Source organism: Phasianus colchicus, chromosome Z (genome assembly GCF_987193195.1).
Source record: "Phasianus colchicus chromosome Z, bPhaCol1.hap1.1, whole genome shotgun sequence".
Taxonomy (NCBI): Eukaryota; Metazoa; Chordata; class Aves; order Galliformes; family Phasianidae; genus Phasianus; species Phasianus colchicus.
This window is the reverse complement of record NC_143476.1, coordinates 90,746,104-90,764,646: the sequence shown is the minus strand read 5'-3', so window position 1 is coordinate 90,764,646 and position 18,543 is coordinate 90,746,104. Positions and strand designations below refer to the sequence as shown.

Here is an 18,543-nt window from a genome sequence, read left to right as displayed (position 1 = left end):
GTTGCCGTGGCGACCCGATAATGGTGGGAGGGGGTGTTCTGAGAGCTCGTCGCTGGTTTGTGGTTTTGGCTTTGTGTCGTATTCCAGACCAGGGAACCGCCTGTGTCGCATCCTGTGCGAGCCCGCGGCTCGGCCCTGCGTGCTGTGCCCTCCCCTGCAGGGAAAAGAGGGTTCCGAGAAGGGACCTTGTCCCTGTGGAGCCCTATGGACATCATACCTGGCAGGTTTGAGAAGCAGGCATGAAGACCTGGAGGGCGGTATGAGAAAGAAAGGGACACTCTTTTAACAGGGTCTGCTGTGATAGGACGAGGGGAAGTGGTTTCGAACTGAAAGAGGAGAGATGTAGACTGAATACAAAGATACAGATACAAAGAAGTCCTTTGCAAGGGGCGTGAGACCCCTGGCACAGGCTGCACAGAGAGGTGGTGGTGCCCCATCCCTGCAGACAGCCAAGGTCAGGCTGGATGGGCTCTGAGCACTGCTGGAGCTGTGGGTGTCCCTGTGCACTGCAGGGAGTGGCACCTGATGGCCTTTAAGGGTCCTTCCCTGCTCAAACCATTCTGTGGTTCTATGAAGAAACGACTGGGGAGAAGCTGGAGGAGGAGAAGGAACATCCCTCTGAAGGAAAAGATGTGGCTGCTGTGCTGGGTGCCGTGTGCCAGGTAATAATAACAGAGGATGACTCAGTGTTTGGGAAGCGGAATTGGCTCTTGATTAAAGCGTGTGTAGGGAGGTGTTGGGTGTCAGAAGTTTGTGTCAGTGTTGTAAGAGAGCTGAAGTGGGCTGGCTGGCAGTGCAGCCAAGCATTACCAGCACTGTCCTTCTACATGGAGTACCAGCATCGGTGCACAAAGGGAGGGCAGCTGGTGTTGTCCACTTGAACTTCTGCAAGGCCTTTGACATGGTCCTGCACCACATCCCTATTTCTAGATCGGAGGGAGATGGGTACAGAATGTTTACAGAGCACTCCGATGGAAGCTGGGATGTGCTGCTCACCTGCTCCTCCCTCAGCAGCTTCAAGCCTGCATCAGCTTCACAGCTCGTTCCTGGAGGCAGCATTCAGCATGCTGTGTTCTGCTCGACTCGCAGCTCCCTGTGCAGGATGCTCGTTATACAAACTGGCACTGCTGACATAACGAGGGGGCCGCTTTGATCTTCCCACAGTGCTGCCCAGCAAATGCCAAGTGCTCAGACTGCTACAGGAAGGGAAGACCCGTGACACTTGGGTCCACAGCCCCACTGCTGCCATCAGAGAGAGCATTATTCCATCTGGGTGCAGCCAGCTGCGAGCAAATAGACCGCCTTCAGCATGCAAATAATGGACCCACTGTAGGAGCAAGGAGACAGATGAGGTCTTTATTCCTGCTCCCATTCGTGTTGCTGAGACCTCTGTCTGTCTGTCTGTCTACCTGTCCATCCCCCGGGAACGCTCCAGCATTTCTTTCTCTGACCCCCAGTGCAAATCCTGTGGGGTGAGAGGGGGAAACTGAGGCAGGGAGGCAATGGGAAGTGCAGGTGGGACAGATGGCCCCCTGCACCAAAGTCAAGCTTCAGGGCAGGTTCAGAAATGCTCATCTGAGGACAAGGACAGGCTCCCCGCAATCCTTTTTTTTTTTGTAGGTCAGTGCCATGGCTGTTTTCAATTCAAGGCTGAATTCGCTGGTATTCAGCTGCCTCAGTCCCTCCTAGTCTGACCAGTTCCTTAAGGCCAGTGCCAAAGTGCAAGCATCTGGAGTCTCTTGTTGACCTTCTGTGCCTCCTGATAAGTAACTAGTTCTAATATTGGGGCGTGGAACCAGGTGTTCTGTAAGGTGCCTTCCAACCCAGCTATTCTATAATTCCACAATTCTATGATTTCTTGAAACTTGACATAACTCAGCTGCATAATGGAGGACCCAGGCATAATTCATGCCTTTCCCATCCTGATGAAATCCATTACAACATCTTTGTATTAAAGAGGCCGTAGAAATGCAAAGTCTGATGACACGGGTGAGAACCAGTCACTGTTTTACAGGACTGCCACTATTACAGCCCCATAAGCATCCACAAAGGTCGGGCTGCAGGGAGCAGTCCTGGTTGATGGCAGATCCCATCCACACCACCTCCTGCCTTCAGCGTGACGGCGATAATCCTTGGCAGTGACATCCCTGATGCAGAGTGGATTGAGCCATCAGAGCAGCTCTGCTCTCTGCAGCGTGGCTGTGCCATGTCACTGGGCACTGCTCCATGCCTCCAATCGCTGGCAAAGCCTCACTGCTGCATCTCTCTTTCTCTGCTTGCAGACGGGGATGTTTTTCCACAGTCCCTTATTGTGGCTGTTAATTGCATCAGAGGATTGCAATGCTGCTGGAAAGGGAGGAGGTGCAAAGCCTGACAGCGGGGAGGGGACTGCAAATCCATGGGCAGAGGGAGCTCTGGATGCAGGGTGCAGCCATGCAGGGTGTGAGAAACACCCACACAGAATGCAGCTGTGCAGGATGCAGCCTTGCAGGAGGCATGCAGGGTGCAGGATATGTAAGTGCAGGATGCAGTCATTCGGGATGCAGCCTTGCAGGGTGCAGGATACAACTGTGCAGGATACATCTATGCAGGATTCAGCTGTACAGGATTCATCAAGGCATGGTACTAGATACTTCCATACAAAACACAGCCATGCAGGGTGCAGGATACAGCTGTGCATGGTGCAGCCGTGAAGGATGCAGCTGGGTGAGGTGCAGAATGTCACTATGCAGGATGCAGCCATGCAGGACGTGGGCTTCAGCCATGCAGGGTGCAGGACACATCTGTGCAGGATATAGCCATGCAGGTTGCTGGATGCAGCTGTGCAGGATACAGCTCTGCAGGGTGCAACTGTGAAGAAATCAGCCACAAGGGATGCAGCTGTGGAGGACGCAGGGTGTGCAGTGCAGCCGTGCAGGGTGCAGGTTACAGCCCTGCAGGGCACAGCACTGCAGCAAGGCTGCTGGAAGACAGCCCTCAGGGTGGATGACACAGCACTGCTCTCCTCCTGGTGTGCAAAGGGCAGACACTTGGCATGGCAGTGCTGGGCCTTCCATCACTCTGTGTCGCATTACACACAGGCAGCTGTATCGACACTGCTGCCTTTTAAGCAAACTGTAAGCCCTGAAAGACCATCAGGAATGAAGTAACAGTGAGAGAGAGAATAAAGCCGTGAAGCTTTGAAGGGAAGCTATGCTGCTGCAGAGCAGTTTGGAATAGCCCTGGTGCTGGAAATGCTACGGGCTGGCTGCGCTGGGCAGTGCCCTGTGTGATGGCAGCATCAAACCACTGCCTCAGTACAGACCCCACTGCCCCCCCAGTAAAGTGAGTGGGGAGGAAAGGAAAATGCCATTGCTGCCCGCTTGCTGCAAAGCCTTTTGGAAGGAAAGAGCTCGACACGTTCCTGCTTTAGATAGGGGACAAGGAGATAACAATATCAAGTCACAAGCATGCCGTGGGTGTTGTGTTTTATGAATCAGAGTGGTGCAGCTTTGTATTTACCATGCCTGGGTATGATTGCTGTATCACTGAGCCCACAGAAATCAGTACGTGCATGTATACACTATAGATAACCTCCGTGTACACAGAGGATGGCATACATACACAAAATGTAAACATATGGCTGCTGAATAACCTTATAAAAGGATGTTTCCTGGTATAGGAAGAGCCAGAAGAATCTTATTCTATTACATTTCTGCAGGAGATGGCAATTGGGATTGATAAGAAATGGTCAAAAAGCGCTTGAGGTTCATGGCAGGACACGGAAGATGGACTTCACTACATTCAGTAGCAAAGATTTAACAACAAAGGTAATGAAGGGTGTGGGACCTGGGGCTGTGGTGGATTCCTCATCATCCCAGGCCTTTAATCAGAGTTGTTTCTTTCTTTTTTTTTTTTTTTTTTGCTTAAGTATTTAATAGTGGCCTCTGCACTAGTGGTCTAGAGCCATCCTACAGGGGCTATAGGGTGTGGCTCTGTGGTTGGCGTTGCGGGGCATGGGATGAGACATGAGCACGTCTGTTCCTGCTCTGCCCTGAGAAAATCACCTCCAAAGCCCTTCCCTGCCCAACATCCTGATGTGTTTAGGGGACAGTTCTGCTTTTCTCTGCCCCTGGCAGCACTGTACCCACCCACATCCCTGGGCTGTGCTGCGATTCCGGGAAGGTGAAACTCAGTGGTTTGTCAAAGGGCTGTCAGACAGAGGCGGGTTTGTGAGCTGAGCAGCTGGGATGTTCTCTGCTTTGTATGGGTTTGTGCAATAGTCAGCCACGTGGAGAGCCAGCTCCATGAAAGCCGGGTCCCACCGCTGTGATCCTAATGTACCAGCAACCTCCCATCCCTTTTCTCAAATCTGCGTCTTGTACAGCAGCTGTACAAACCCCAAACAGATGTCTGGGCGCACCAGAAACCAAGGAAACATTGGCACATCAAATCTAATCCACATTACTGTGGACACATCCAGCAATCAAATGCATGGGATGCTGTGAGACTCTCACAGCGCTGCCCCTGCAATGTCAGCAAGCTTTGGGATTTGGGATGCACAAAGTCAGCTCAATCCTTTGATGTCCAGGGTCCAGACCTTCAGTGGTGTTCATGACAGCACCATTGCATGGCTCAAAAAGTTGCAGTGAAAGCCCAAAGTCAAGGGGTTAGTGTTGGCTCTACCTTCAGGTATGAGGACAGAAAATCAGGAAAGGGGAAATAGAGAAAAAGCGTCAGTATTCAGGTCCTTGTTTTACACCATGGGTCACTGGAGCTTCCCTTCTGCAGAGATATCTTGGAGGTGAATGGTATTTTTAGGGGAGACATCACACTGCAGAGTCTTCAGATTTGAAATACAAGGTTTTCTCCTACATCAGGCTATTTCAGACGCTTTGCTTGAAAGTTTTCTGGGGGAAAGTTTTGGTACTCAGTGGGCACCAGGAACACTTGCACAGATGAGCACACAGTGTTTGCTTTGACTGCTACAGTCAAATGACAACATCCCACTGAGCATCAGTAAGAGAAGGGTTGGCCACTCCCATAGCCCATGCCATGTTCTTGCATCCAGCCACCCAATACCCCATCCCTCCTGCGCTCTGCTTCTGCACCCCAGTGCCCTTGCACCTTGCCTCTCCCATGCCTCACCCCATTCCTGCTGCTCTCCATCTCCAGTCCTCCCAAATCCTCCTGATGAAGCTGTGCTGGGATGTCCCCTGCTGGTTACAGGGCTGCCTGCTCCTTTCTGCACCTTGTCTGCTCCTTGCTGCTTCCTGCCTGCACGCTGCCGATTACCTCTGCTGTGTGTTGCAACCTGCGTGCATCCTGCTGTTCCCTGTAGCTCCCTGTCTGTACCCTGCCTGCTACCTGCCTCCACCATTCTGCTCCCTGCAGGCACCGTACTGCTCCCTGTCTGCACCCTGCCTGCCCCCTGCTGTTCTCTGCTGCTCCCTGCATCCACTTTTCCTGCTCCTTTCTGTTGCCTCCTGCGTTCTGCCTGCTCCCTGCTACACCGTACCTGCTCTCTGCCTCTCCATCTTACTTTTGCCCTGTTGCACCCTGATGCTGCCTGCCTGCTCCTTCCTGCTCCTTGACTGCACCCTGCTAATCCCAGCCTTCTCCACCACTCCCTGTTGCACCCTGCTGTTCCTTGCCTACAACCTTCTGCAACCTTCTGCATACCCAGCTGCACCCTGCCTGTAGCCTTCTGCTTGCTGCTGCTGCCTGCTTCACCCTGCTGTTTTTGCTCCCTGCTGCATCCTTCTGCTCCCTGCTGCTCCCTGCTGCACTCTGCAGCTTCCTCCTGCACTCAGCTGCTCCCTATTGCTCTGCGTTCACCCAGCTGCTCCCTGCTGCTCCCTGCTGCTCCATGGCTGTCCTCTGCTTCCACCTTGCCGCTCCCTTCTGCCTGCTGCACTGTGCTGCACCCCCACTGCACCCTTCCAGCACCCCTCTGTGTCTGGGATACAGCCTGGCCCACACCCCCTGCTGCTGTGTGTTTCACCATTTCTTGCACCGCCACTCTCTGCCCTCTGCAGCCATTGCGTGCATCCCTGCCCACACCCACCTGCCTGCAGCCACGGGTCCATTCCTCACCCCGCACCCTGCCCTGTTCTCTTGCACATGACACATTTTCCCTTGCACCATGGAGCCTGCAGGCAGACAGGATGGGATGGTGTGTCCCCAGGATATGACCAGGGCCAAGTTGTGTCCTTGCTCGTAACATGGGGTCGAAACCGGGGGATCTCAGTGTCTCTTCCAACCCAGAGTATTCTCTTTATCCCAGAGCAGCAGCCTGTGCTGGCGCTGGCAGCCACAAAGGGGTGCCAGAGACCGCTGCCTGCAAGCTGCCATCAGCCCCATAAATAAGAGTAAACTTGTCCCTGGGGTGAAACTGGCTTGAAAGGGTTGTGTATAAGTTCATCGTGTGTCTGCCAGAGATGCCCTAGCTGCAGGTGCGGGGAGTTCTGTGCGCTGGAGAAAGCTGCTTGTCCTTCCCTCTGCTTCATTACACCTGAAAAAAAGGAAAAACAGGGTGTTTTTGTAGGCAAAGGGTAGGCCCACACATCACAGAGCTGCTGCCAGCACCTTGACCTCCTGTGCTGGTGACAAGGCCAGATCTGCAGGCAATAAAATGAGGAGCCGAGAGCTGACAAATCTGTGAAATTTGTCAAAAGCTCTGCGCTGGGGATATAGGGCACTGCCTTTCCTATTCCTTTCAGAAATGTCCCCCTCGACTGAGCAGCAGCAAGGTTTCAGCCTCGCTACCAGGAGACGGGGGGACATGTAGGGGAAAAATGTGGAAAATATGAGCCTGGCTTCAGCTCCCAGCACACCCAGAAAGGAAAGGAGCCCTGGAGGAGCCGGACAGGGGCTGACTCATGGTGTGTGAATGCTTGGGGCTGGCAGAGCTGCCTGTGGCATTTCTGCTCCAGTCCAGACCGTGAAATCCTGGAAGTTTTGCAAGACGCTGTTTGATGATTTCTAGACCAAAACTCAGAGAGCCCTCCCAGCCCTGCCTCGTGACACTGATCCTCAGTGTCTGCCTAGGGACCGAGTCAAAGGGATTTCTGGAGGCTATTCCTTTCTCTTTTGCTCCTCCATACCCGGTCTCTGCTCCATTTATAGCCCACTTATTTTCCGTTTCCCATGGAGACAATCACAGTGCCAAAGGGGCATTTCAAACCGTGCCCCGGGGATGTGCCTCACCTACAGTCCCTGGCCTTGCCTGAGCATTCCCAGACCTTTCTTGTGGTGGAGGAGAGCTGTTCTTAGGATGCATCATCAAGAAATGTGGGTAAATCCGGATTGCAGTGGCTGTTTCCAGGCTTCCCTGGAGCACTTGGCTGCATCCTAATGGGAACACTGCCTGCTAGGGCCCAAAGCTCCGAGCACTTTGTCAAACATTATGCCTCAGTCTACCTTCTGAGGCAGATAAATAACCTTTACTTTTTGTTGTAGGAAAATAAGTGTTGCTGCAACACAGTGTACCCATAGCGAAAGGTCAGATCTCAAGGCTTCTTGTTCTGTCCTCCTTCCCCATTTATTTCCATTGTGCTGCAAAAGCATTGTGTGCAGCTGAGATACAGCTGGCATAAAGGAGGCCGTGTATAACATCCTCAGCACACCAGCACTCACTAGTGTGTGACCTTGGTTACAACTGAAAGCCATCCCAGACCTTTCTCCGTCCTTCATATATGTAGAAGCAGACAGAGCAGCCACAACCTAGCAGCATTCCCAGGGCATTTTAAATATAGAAGAAAGAGCTCAGACAGCTAAGCAGAGAAACTTAATGATGTCCTATCCTACCCCAGATAAGCAGCAAAAACCCCATGTCCCCATACATGCTCTGGGCTCACAGCAGCTGCCATGTGTTACCCCATACGAACCAGTATCCACAATGGATGCAGAGCTGATACATATGGTGCTTAACTTTGTGCGTCTCAACATTCAGTCCTTCTTGACTATCAGAGAGATGTGCAAGCTTAAAATTATTCTCAGTGCTGTCTTCTTGGAGAGCCCCACCAATTCTTGCAAAAACCTGTACCTGTATAGGCGCTGCTGGTAAAACAACTTGGAGGGCTCTTCCATGGATAACTGAGACAAATGGGACAAGTGCATTTTGTAGAGTCATAGAATCATGGAGTCACTAAGGCCAGAAAATACCTCCAAGATCCCCAAGCCCAACCTCTACCCACCCCACCATGCCCACTGACCATGTCCCCATGTTGCCACATCTCCACAGATCTTGAATACCTCCAGGGATGGGGTCTCCACCACCTCCCTAAGCAGCCCGTGCCACTGCACCACCCCTTTTTTGGAGAATAACTTTCTTCCTGAGAAGAGCCATTTCGAAGTTCAAGGTGTTCATTTTTCCCACCAGCTTTGTTCCTTAGCACTTTTTCCACAAACACAAGCAACATTAATCCCCAAACCCAAAGCACTTAGCATGTTCTCAGCCTGTTGCTGGCTATGGTGAAACAAGAACCTGGCCACGGTACAATCATTCCTTTAACTATCAGTGTTTGTCCGGATGCTGTTGTCTACTGGCTGGTTGTGTGTGCTATCCTAGAGAACTCTATAGAATCATTAAGGTTGGAAAAGACCACTAAGAGCATCAAGTCAAACCCCTGCCCATACTCTCTATGATCCACGTCACAGGCGTACAACAGCATCCCTAGCTGAGATCTGATTGTGCTGTGGCAACGCTACATGCAGCTGCAGAGAAGCAGCAGTGAGAATGTGACACCAGTGCTAATGTGCTTTGCAATGAGTCATTAATAAATAGAAAAGTGCTCAGAGGTGACAAGAGTTCCTATTAATCTTAACAGCACTAGGCTGTTTTGTTAAGTTTAAGAGATAATTGCTATAGTGACATGTTCACATTTCTAAAGTGCAGAAACAATAGTTCCATTCTGCAAATGTTAAGACATTTCTCTTGAAAAAAAAAGAAGGAGGAAGGCAAGAATGAATATCAGCTGGAGGAAATGAAGGCATATGCATCACTGAAGAACAAACACTGGAGGATTTTATCTTGAAGCACATTTAGAAATAGAAATAGGAAAAAAAATAATAATCCAGAAATCTCTGTATGAGGCAGTGCTGCTGCTGGAAGGCAGTGCCTGGGAGTGCTTTGGCACCTGTTCTGCAGTGTTCTGTCTGGGGCATGTCACCTGGTGCAGGAGAAACCCAAAATCACAGATGCCACTTGCTAATGGCAGCAAAGCTGTCATCTGCTGAGTCCCCCCAAAAATCATATAGACCCCTTGCATCAAGGCATCCTGCCAGCCACCTGCCAGAGCACTTAGGGCTGCCCTGGCCAACCATTCACCTCTGCCCACCTTTTGTCCCACTCTGTCCCTTGTAGAGCATCTCCTGGCATTGGGTGACCTCAATACTTCTGTGGCCTGAAGAAGGGTTTATGTGCCTGAGTGTTGGTCCCGTTTTTCTACCTCTACCAGTCCGCCTCATAAAAGATAGAATCTCTGCACACACATGCCACTGACTTCAAGGGATGTTGCCTGAGATAAGCTGTCGCTCCCCAGGCTTTGTGCTTATCGGTGGGAACGGGGTGTGTGTCCCTCCCTCTTCTGCACCTGAATGCTCTCATTGTTGCTGTGCCTTTGTCTGTCAGAGGGAAAGAAGTTGGCCCACAATGAATTGGGTTAAACAAGTTTTTCAGCTGTGTGCAGGTTAGGATAGGCCACAAGAAAAGAACCACAGCCCTTTGAAGTCGAGCTGTTCTTTTTCTTTTCATGGGCGGGTTTGTAATTCTGACAGTGAGCGATACTTGCTCAGATGAAGATCAATTCACCAAATAGAAGAACAAAGGCTGGCGAAGCACACCATGATCTGAAGGCTGGCGTTGTGATGGTGATGGTGTACTGTTGATAGAGGGCCTGGAGGCAGCTCTGCTAAGTCGTGGTGGTCATGAAGCCTTCCTCCAGGGTTTCTCACACCGAAAACACAAGAAGTAGGCAAAAATGAGGCTATCCCTCAATTGCTAAGAAAGAAATCTGCCATCATCAGATGTTGATAAGTAGGAAGAAAATGAGTTATCTACTCCAACCCAATTGGGCTGGTGGCATGCCTTGCGCTCAGTCTCTTAGGGTTTGAGTCTGTAAGTGAGAGTTGTCTCCTCTGATCCCTGGGCAATGCCGTTTAGGAGGTCACTGTTGGGAGCTTTCCCCTCATCTTTCCTCCTGCTTTAACCTTCTGCTTTCCTTTGAGTATAAAGAAGGTTCCTGGGCAGAGTCTGCAGTTACGCTGAGTTTTGTTTAACTTAATCTGAAGAGCAGGGACTGGATCTTCCCCTTCTGGATGAATGCCTAAGCAATGAGCTGTAAACTCACAAGGTCTCTGTCTCTCTCTCTTCACCAGTTAATTATTTTATACAAAACAGAGAAAGAAGCTGAACGAGCCCCGCTACAGATGAACTTGCCCAGGGGCTAATCTCCTCCAAGCTGGGAAGGGGTCTGCAAAGTCTTCTCCAGCACTTCCAGATGAGTGACCTGACCCATGGGCACACTATATTGTAAGAAAAGGATTAACTATATATATTAATTATCAGGAGACTGTCCAGCCTCACACCGCAGAAGGAAGACTCAGTCACTCAACCCTGTGCGCTCAGCTGATTTGCTCTCAGGATGAACTTTGCTCACCATCTTTGCTGCAAACACTGAAGCTCAGACTGAGTGGCATCAGGCTGATCCCTGATACTCTTCCTGTGTACCTTGCTCAAAACTGAGGGTCACCTACAAATGTGGAACAGCAATGCCAAGCTCTACTCATAACACATCTTCACGTATACAGATGAGGCTCTGCTGTCATATCTTGAGACAGGCTGAAATCATCAAGAAATGAGGATTTCTTCCAGCCTGCTACCAGGCCTCCCTGTGGACATTTTGGAAATGCCAGACCTCTTCCTTGGGGTTTTTAGAGCCTTTCTAGCATGAACGGCAGGATCTGCAGAAAGGTTAGCATCAAACAGCTGCAGAGCATGATCATCTGTAGGGGATGCATAGCCAGAGGTTCGGTGTCACAGATCCTGTGCAGTTGTCCTATGGCTAATGGGAAAGGCTGTATTCTGAAAAGGTCATAAAGGCAATTAATGAGACAAAGCAGCAGCTCTTCCCGGTGCCAGAGCAGGGCTCAGCCAAAATATTTGACTTCAGGTTTATTTCCTTCAGGTTTATTAACCATTAAGTGTTATTAGGGATGGGATCATAAATATAATGAACTCAACTATGGGTATAGTCAGTAGTCCTTTTTTTCCCATCAGGAGCACAGATTTTTCCCATTGGGCCGGGCAGGAGTGTAAAAAGCAACAGCAAGAAACCCCCAGCCTTCCCGTGGCAGCTCAACTCCACTTTGCCTTGCTTTAAGCTGGGGAACTCTGTGTGATTCCACTTTGCTGTGAGCAAAGCCCATGCATGGCACCAGCAGCAGGATGCTCTGGAGGGATACTCTGCAAAGAGTTTCTCCTCTGCAGCAAGCCAACTTAAAAGAATTCCTAATTCCTCCAGCACTGCCTGCTCACTACATCACCACATGCTCCTCAGTTGTCCTGGCACTAAACCAGTGCAGTAACTCATCCAGGTTAAAAATAACCAGTGGGGGGTTTCGGGGTGGGGTAGAGGAGCAGTTTTTTTATCTTGGATCTGTTCACTGATCAGCAGTACAGCACAGCATGCAAGCAGTGGTTCCAGCATGAGGATATGGAGCAGTGTGGGAAGTGGGAACAGACCTGGAAACTCTTAGGTGGGAAGTGAGGCTGAGAAAATGGGATGTGGCACTGCATCAAGTCTGGCAACAAGAACAGTGTAAATTGAATGACTTCAAATGTTTGAAAACAGTTTGTAATCTAATTTTGCAATAGGAGTTTTGTTTGTTTGTTTTTAAAATCAGAAACATAAAATACACTGATTTCCAGTAAAATATTAAATTGTGCTGCACTTTTATTAGCAGGTGGGTATATGATCAAAGTAGAGATGGTGGCATACCTTTCCTTGGAGATCAGTAGTAACACCAAGAAGTCACAGCCAACCTCTTCCTGGATGCAGGGTGAGCTCAACATCCATCCCAACTCTAGTTTGCCATGATTCTAGGACAGAAACACATATTTAGATCACCATTTCTTTCATATACCCATTTTCCAGTGTTTTAACTTAGATGTTCTAAATGACAGAATAACAGATGTTGTGCATTTATTTACTCACTGCTTGTACCAAGTCACAGAATTTCATGAAATGCAGTAGAAAAAAAATGAGTTATTAATGAGCTAATTAAAATGACTCGATTTTCTGTATTCTAGGAAGCAGCGCCAGGGAACAGAGCAACCTGACTCACAGAAAATGACACAGCCAACCAGCCCTGCACTGAGCATCTGGCTGGGCTTGGGGCTGGCATGGCACTGAGAGCAATGTCCAGCAAGAGGTTTGTAGGGCTGCTCTGTTTTTAAAGCAGTGTAATGGTATGGACATGGCTTGCTCAAGTCAGAGCTCTCAGAGATACAACCTGCATGTCCTCTTCAATGGTGATGGGATCCACATGAGCCATGGGATCCAGCTGCTGTCCCCAGGCCCAGGGGAAGGGACATGTCCTGGGCACAGAGTGGGCAGGGTGTAGGGTTGAGGGTCTTTGTGCTCAGATCCTTTGTGATGCATTTGAATGCTTGGCACCTTGAGGGGGATGAGGGGAACACAGGCAAGATTGGCATCTGGAGTATGGAGAGAGCAGTTCTAGTGTCTGCCTTCCCCTCCTCCCTGTTGGGATCATCTCATTCCATCATCTCTGGCAGCTTCACATGAGCTTCACATTCAGTCTGGGGGTCCCCACTTGTGTCCCCATATCTGTATCTCCCATTTGCACCTGCTAAGAGCAGCTCCTGCTGCATCTAGGGAAGACAGCACTAGGCCCACCCGAGGAGCTGGCAGCTGTCCCTCTGCATAGATGAATTAAAGAGGGACTCTCAGCAAAGCTGTTCTAAACCCTTTTTCTCCTGGAGGCAAACTCCTCATTCCCAAAGTACACTGTAGCCAATTTACCCTGGCCCAGAGCCTGGGAACAAGAGACTGTTGCTACACTCAGACAGCCTCTTGAACTAGGGATGCTACTCTGTGCCATTTCCCCCAAAGGCACTTTGTGTCAACGCCTCCACTCCTAACAGCCTTGCCTCCCCTGGATGGCAAAAGCGTGTTCTTGGCATCTGATTTGCAGCATTATAAAGCAAGGCAATCTTCTGGCCAGGACAAGAGAGAGTCAGATGCTATCTGCCCACAGTCCCACCAGGCACGCTGTAGGGCACTGTCCAGACATTCAGCACAACCTTCAGTGGTGGAGGTAGGGAAGCTCAGCTTGCACAGCACTTCTGCTCATGGATGGCAAATGAGTCCAAGGGCCTCGGATCCCTCACCGTCGTCTCCACTCCTGCATGGGAATAATGAGGGCAGGAGGTGACCTTAATGGCAATGCAAAAGCCACTTCTCCCTGGACGAGCAGGGACATCTGGTTCTATACCTCTTATTAGAGCTTCTCCTTCCTATTCTTTCAACACAGCTTGTGGCATCCCATCCACAACAAGAAACCCAGCACCTCCTCATTGTTGACCCCAACCCAGCACCTTCCAGGCTCACTCTTGAGCCCTTCTGTTCTTTCCAGCCATCTCTACTTCTCCAGCTCCTATAGTAGAGCAGCACCCAAACCTTTGCAGCCTGGTCTGCAGTATGTCTGCTGGAGACAGTCTTTGGAGAGTAGAACTGTGACTCTGACTGGGTCTGCTGAGCCTGTGCAAGCCATGACTTGCAGAGCTTGTACCTAATTCAAAATTAAACAAACTTTCCTGGAAGTGGCAAATGGCACTTTTTGACAGCAAGACCAAATTTCATGCTCTTTCTCCAAAACACGGAGCCTTCCCTCTCTCAACAGCAGTTTCGTGGAATTATTTATTTCCAACAGCTGGACAAAACACTGTGCTTTCCCCTCTTTCTTGGAAATGGTCAAAATAGTGTGGCTGAAACTTTCCAGAGAACCTCAGCCATCTGGCATGGAAAAATTTGAGCCCAAGCAATTACAGCTTGGCAAAGCTATTAGCAGAATGCCCAGGCCCCTGAGCATTCCTTTGCCTTGATAACTCTGGGTGCACAGGGGACTCACACCAGCGAAAGGCATCCTTGTAAATGTGATGAAGCTTTAGGTCTTCTGCTCTAGGGAAAGCAGAGAAGAGCACAGCCACAGAGGGAGTCCACGTACTCGTTCTCCTCATGCACACCTCTGATGCTGCCAACCACAACAGCCTCTGGCTATGCACTGGTCTCCATCTGCAGATGGGTTCTGGTGCAGGCTCTGTGTGGGGAGAATTATGAAGAAAACCAATTAGGCACCACGGTCTGTTGATGTCACACCTAGCAAATGGCCTCCCCACATGCTAGGCTGTTTCAACATCGATCAGTTTGTTTCTAAAACCAAAAGCAATAGGTGAAAAGTTCCACAGAGATTCAAAGTGGTCCCACACTGGATTGCAAGAGCCTGAATCTGAGCACACAAATGGATCCTAGGAGGACATGGAGCACAGCTGTCCCAGGTCCAAGGAAAAGGGCTCTTATCTCAAATGGCCATGACAAGCAGTGTGGAATTCAGGCTGCAGGTGGCATCTCTGCAGACACTAGGGAGCCAAGGGCTAGCCCAGGACACTCAGATCCCCATGCCATGGCTCCCAGACTTGCATGGGCACTGAGCTCATTTTCAGATCATCCACCTTCATGACATGAGAGCTGCAAGGCACCGTTTCCTGCATGAGAAACAGATAGAGCACCATGCAGGGGGGATCACAGACTATCCTGAGTTGGAAGAGACCTATAGGATCACTAAGCCCAGCTCTGGGCTCCACGCTGACCCTGTTCCCTCACAGTACCTGGCCACAACAGCTGAGCTGAGGAGTAGCTAACCCATGAAGCCACCGTATTCCATTGCACCTGAAAACACACAAGCAAGCCTCAGCAGCCAGAGACAGGAGATTTGCAGAACAAGCCACAAGAGGGGGATCGTAGTGAATGCAAGAGTTGCTGAAAATCACCTGGAAAAGTATCAAGGGCACAGAACTGGAGGCACAGATCTCCCTGCTCTGGCTGCTGGAAATCCCATTCACCAACGAGTGACACTAGCAACCCTTCTCTTAAAGCTATGGGTGCAGGAGGTCTGCACTTGGATTGCTGGGAACAGGAATCTGCTAAATTTATCCCCTCTGCTCGAGATGAACCGCACAGGCCTCGAAGGGTATTTTTAATAGTAGGTAAACCTCACCCACAAGCAGTCTCTCATTTCAGGCCTACAGATGAGATATTTTCCAGCCCAGTCTCACTCCAGTCCTGCCCCTTCCTTCCACAAGCCCCAAATGACTGTTTTCTCCTGATTTTTTGGTTATGGTGTAAGTGTGATATCCTCTGGAATAGCCTATGAAGGAGTGCGGGAGGAAGATGGCTCCTGCCTATTTGGCTCCTTGTAGGGTTAAAGCCAGGATGGCTTTTGTGCCTAAAGCAACATCCTTCACGCAAATGTCAGTGTAACATAAATTGTGCTGGGCTCTGAGGAGAAGCAAATGTCAAAAATTAAGTTATTCTTCTGCTCGAGACACAAATCCAAGTAACATGCATATAAAGACGAGCCATCTGTTCGCTCCCAGGGCCATTTCAAGTCAAGCACCCAGCATCAGCTTCCAGGGACACCAGGTCAGCCTGTTGGCTGGCCTCCACCCTGTGCTCAGAGTGTCCAGGACTGCACAAGTGTCTGTAACCCTTCATGCTCCTGCTGAGCAGCTTGGACCTGAAGCTGCTGACACACTTGGATGCAGATGTCCCTACTTCCAGGGAGCTTCACAAGCAGGATTTCAGGGCTTCTCTGTTTAGTGCCTTCTCTGCATGCATCACGATACGCCTCTTTCTGCCCTGGGCTGTATCAGTGATGCATCAGAATGGCTGGTACATGGATCCAAAAGTCAGATTTGCCAATGGTGTCAGTAGAGTTCATGGCTGTCTTCCTGCATCTCCAAAGACATCTATTATCACTTTCACTGATGTGGCCTTTGCTGAGGACCAGCACTTAACCACTGGAGCAGTCAACATACAATGCTCCTACAGCCTTCACACTGCAAACTCAAATAGACCAATTCTGTGAATGTGGCACTTGGGGTCATGGTCAGTGGACTTGGTGGGGATGGCTTAGGGTTGGACTTGGGGATCTTAGAGGTCCTCTCCAATCCTAATGATTCCATGACTCTATGATCCTATGATTTCATGACATCTCAAGAGCCCCAGGCTGGCTGCTGTCCCTCCTCTGTGCTGCCCTCTCCCCACTTGCTTCCAGAGACTCTCCATTCCCATCTCTTTCACAAGGCCTCACTTTGGATCCCCAAACTGTCAGACAGTCTAGGAGAAGAAAAGGAGCCAGATTGCTGTCAGACCAGCACAAAGGGAGAGCAGGAGTTACTAGTAAAGGAACTTTCCCTCCATCCTCAGTGTGTAAATAAAGGAGAAAAAAAATCATATTCAGCCCTGTCACTTGCTGAACAGGCAGCTCCAGACTAAAATAAATTACCTCTAATATCTGAGATATTAGAGAAAAGCAAATAATGTGACAAAGATAGGAGAGGGACCTTTGGATTTCCTGGCAGAATCTCTCTTGCAAGCAGGAGCTTAGAATTTAGGTTGACACTTCAGAAGTGCTGATGGTCATCTGTGATGGATGTGGTAGTGCAAATACACAGAAGATGCTTGTCTTCAGCTAGGAATGGTGAGATGCCCTGTAAACACGGTGGAAGCAAGGAGCTGGGTTCGTTTCTTGGGCAAGATGCAGTGGGTAGCTGCAACAGGAACTTCCTGAGATGTGGGCTTAGTGCCCATGCTGCAGGCTATTAGCTTGGGGCTTCAGCATCTCAACGGGATACCTGCAGGTGGAGAGAGCTGTGCCGCCCTCTGCCTCATCCACCCTGGACCCAATCCAGTCTGTGAGTGTCTAGACCCCAGCAAGAGCCCGACACATGATTTGGTGCCATCCCTCCGAGGTCTGCACTCAGGGATTTTCCTACCAGGGCCTTGGGGGCTTACAGAGCTGGAGATCAGACTCAGACATGTTGAAGCAACCATGACACACTTGCCAAGAGGGAGCACCAGGAGCTACAGGAGAGCTTTCACAATGTGACTCACTTGCTGAGCTCTGTCTCACGCCACATTAAACCCTCTGAATCAAAGACTGAAATGCAGGGCATGTCTTGCCCTACAAAAACACCATCAGCCGCTTTACTTTTTAAGTACTGATTTGCTATTGATTATGTGTATGAAGATGAGGTAGCTCCCTGCCTCTCCTGCCAGTTCCCACACTCTCAATCACTTCATTAGCAAATGTCAGAGTGGAACAATCTCACAGAGCCAAGTTTTTGCTCTTAGAAGGGGATAAACTTGGCAAGCCAGAACCCTCTGCCTCAGCATGCTGGAGTTGACCAAATGGCTGCAGAAGTACAAGTGATAGGATGAGAGGCAGCAGCCTTAAGTTGCACCAGGGGAGGTTGAGGGCAGATATTAGGAAAAAAATTTTCTCCGAAGAGTGGTGATGCGGTGGCACAGGTCTGCCCAGGAAGGTGGGGAAGTCCCCATCCCTGGAGGTGTTCAGGAACCATGGGGGTGTTGGGGTGCACTTGGGGACGTGGGCACAGTGGGGCGATCTTGGAGGTCTTTTCCAACATTAATGATTGTGTGATAAGTGGAAGAAGACATAGCAGTCAGACAGGGCTGGATATATCTCCCTGCAAATTGCATAAGAAGCCTTCAGGAGTCCAGCAGCCAGAAGAGAGGCGAGGTGTGACTTGGGGAGCTGAAGTGGTCCAAAAGCAACTCACGGACCCAAGGTGATGATGCTGTGGCCGGGTGCTCAGGTGCTGCGATGCCACAAAGCTCAGCACCCCTTCCTGGCAAGGAAGCCACTCTAGGGCTGACGACAGACGGGTGAGGAATGCAAGGGACGTTTGGATGTTGTGTCGAGGGACATGGTTTAGCGAGAACGACTGGCGATAGGCGGATGGTTGGACTGGATGTTCTTGTAGGTCTTTTCCAACCTTGGTGTTTCAGCGGCTCTGTGAGCGGGATGCATGGCCATGGGGTCTGAAGGCGGCTGGTCAGTCGGTCAGGGCAATGAGGGCCAATGAGACACAACCTGCAGGTGCCAAGGCTGGGCTGGATGGGATCGTGGGCAGCCTGATCCGACGGGGAGCAACCAGCCCATGGCAGGGGTGGGACTGAGGGAGCTTTAAGGTGCCTTCCAACCCAACCGTTCTGATGGTCCATTCTGTGACCTTGACATTTACTCATTCTCCCCATTCTAATTCTGGGGAGCCGGCAGGACGACAAGAGAAGCCGCGGCCTCACGTTGGATACGAGGAACGAATTCAGCCCACAGCTCTCAACGCTCTCCTCACAGCGCTCTCTTCACAGCACCTCCTCTCCCGCCCCTCCGCCCCGCCGCGCCCCGATTGGCCGCCTCTCCCCTTCGCCCCGCCCCCCGATCCTTCCCCGCTCT

The 18,543-nt window shown here is 50.5% G+C and overlaps 2 long non-coding RNA genes across 2 annotated transcripts; one reads left to right on the top strand and one right to left on the bottom strand.

Moving 5' to 3' along the window:
• Window positions 1-23: 23 nt before the first annotated feature.
• LOC116231373 (uncharacterized) lies at window positions 24-13,624 on the top strand. Its single transcript, XR_004167443.2, has 6 exons — window positions 24-662; window positions 3,701-3,809; window positions 10,360-10,954; window positions 11,944-12,042; window positions 12,293-12,414; window positions 13,537-13,624. It is a non-coding gene; the product is annotated as an uncharacterized LOC116231373 (long non-coding RNA).
• LOC149913185 (uncharacterized) lies at window positions 3,808-18,459 on the bottom strand. Its single transcript, XR_016462222.1, has 4 exons — window positions 14,134-18,459; window positions 13,307-13,407; window positions 11,982-12,082; window positions 3,808-6,493 (listed from the first exon to the last, which is right to left on the bottom strand). It is a non-coding gene; the product is annotated as an uncharacterized LOC149913185 (long non-coding RNA).
• Between the last annotated feature and the right edge of the window lie 84 nt (window positions 18,460-18,543).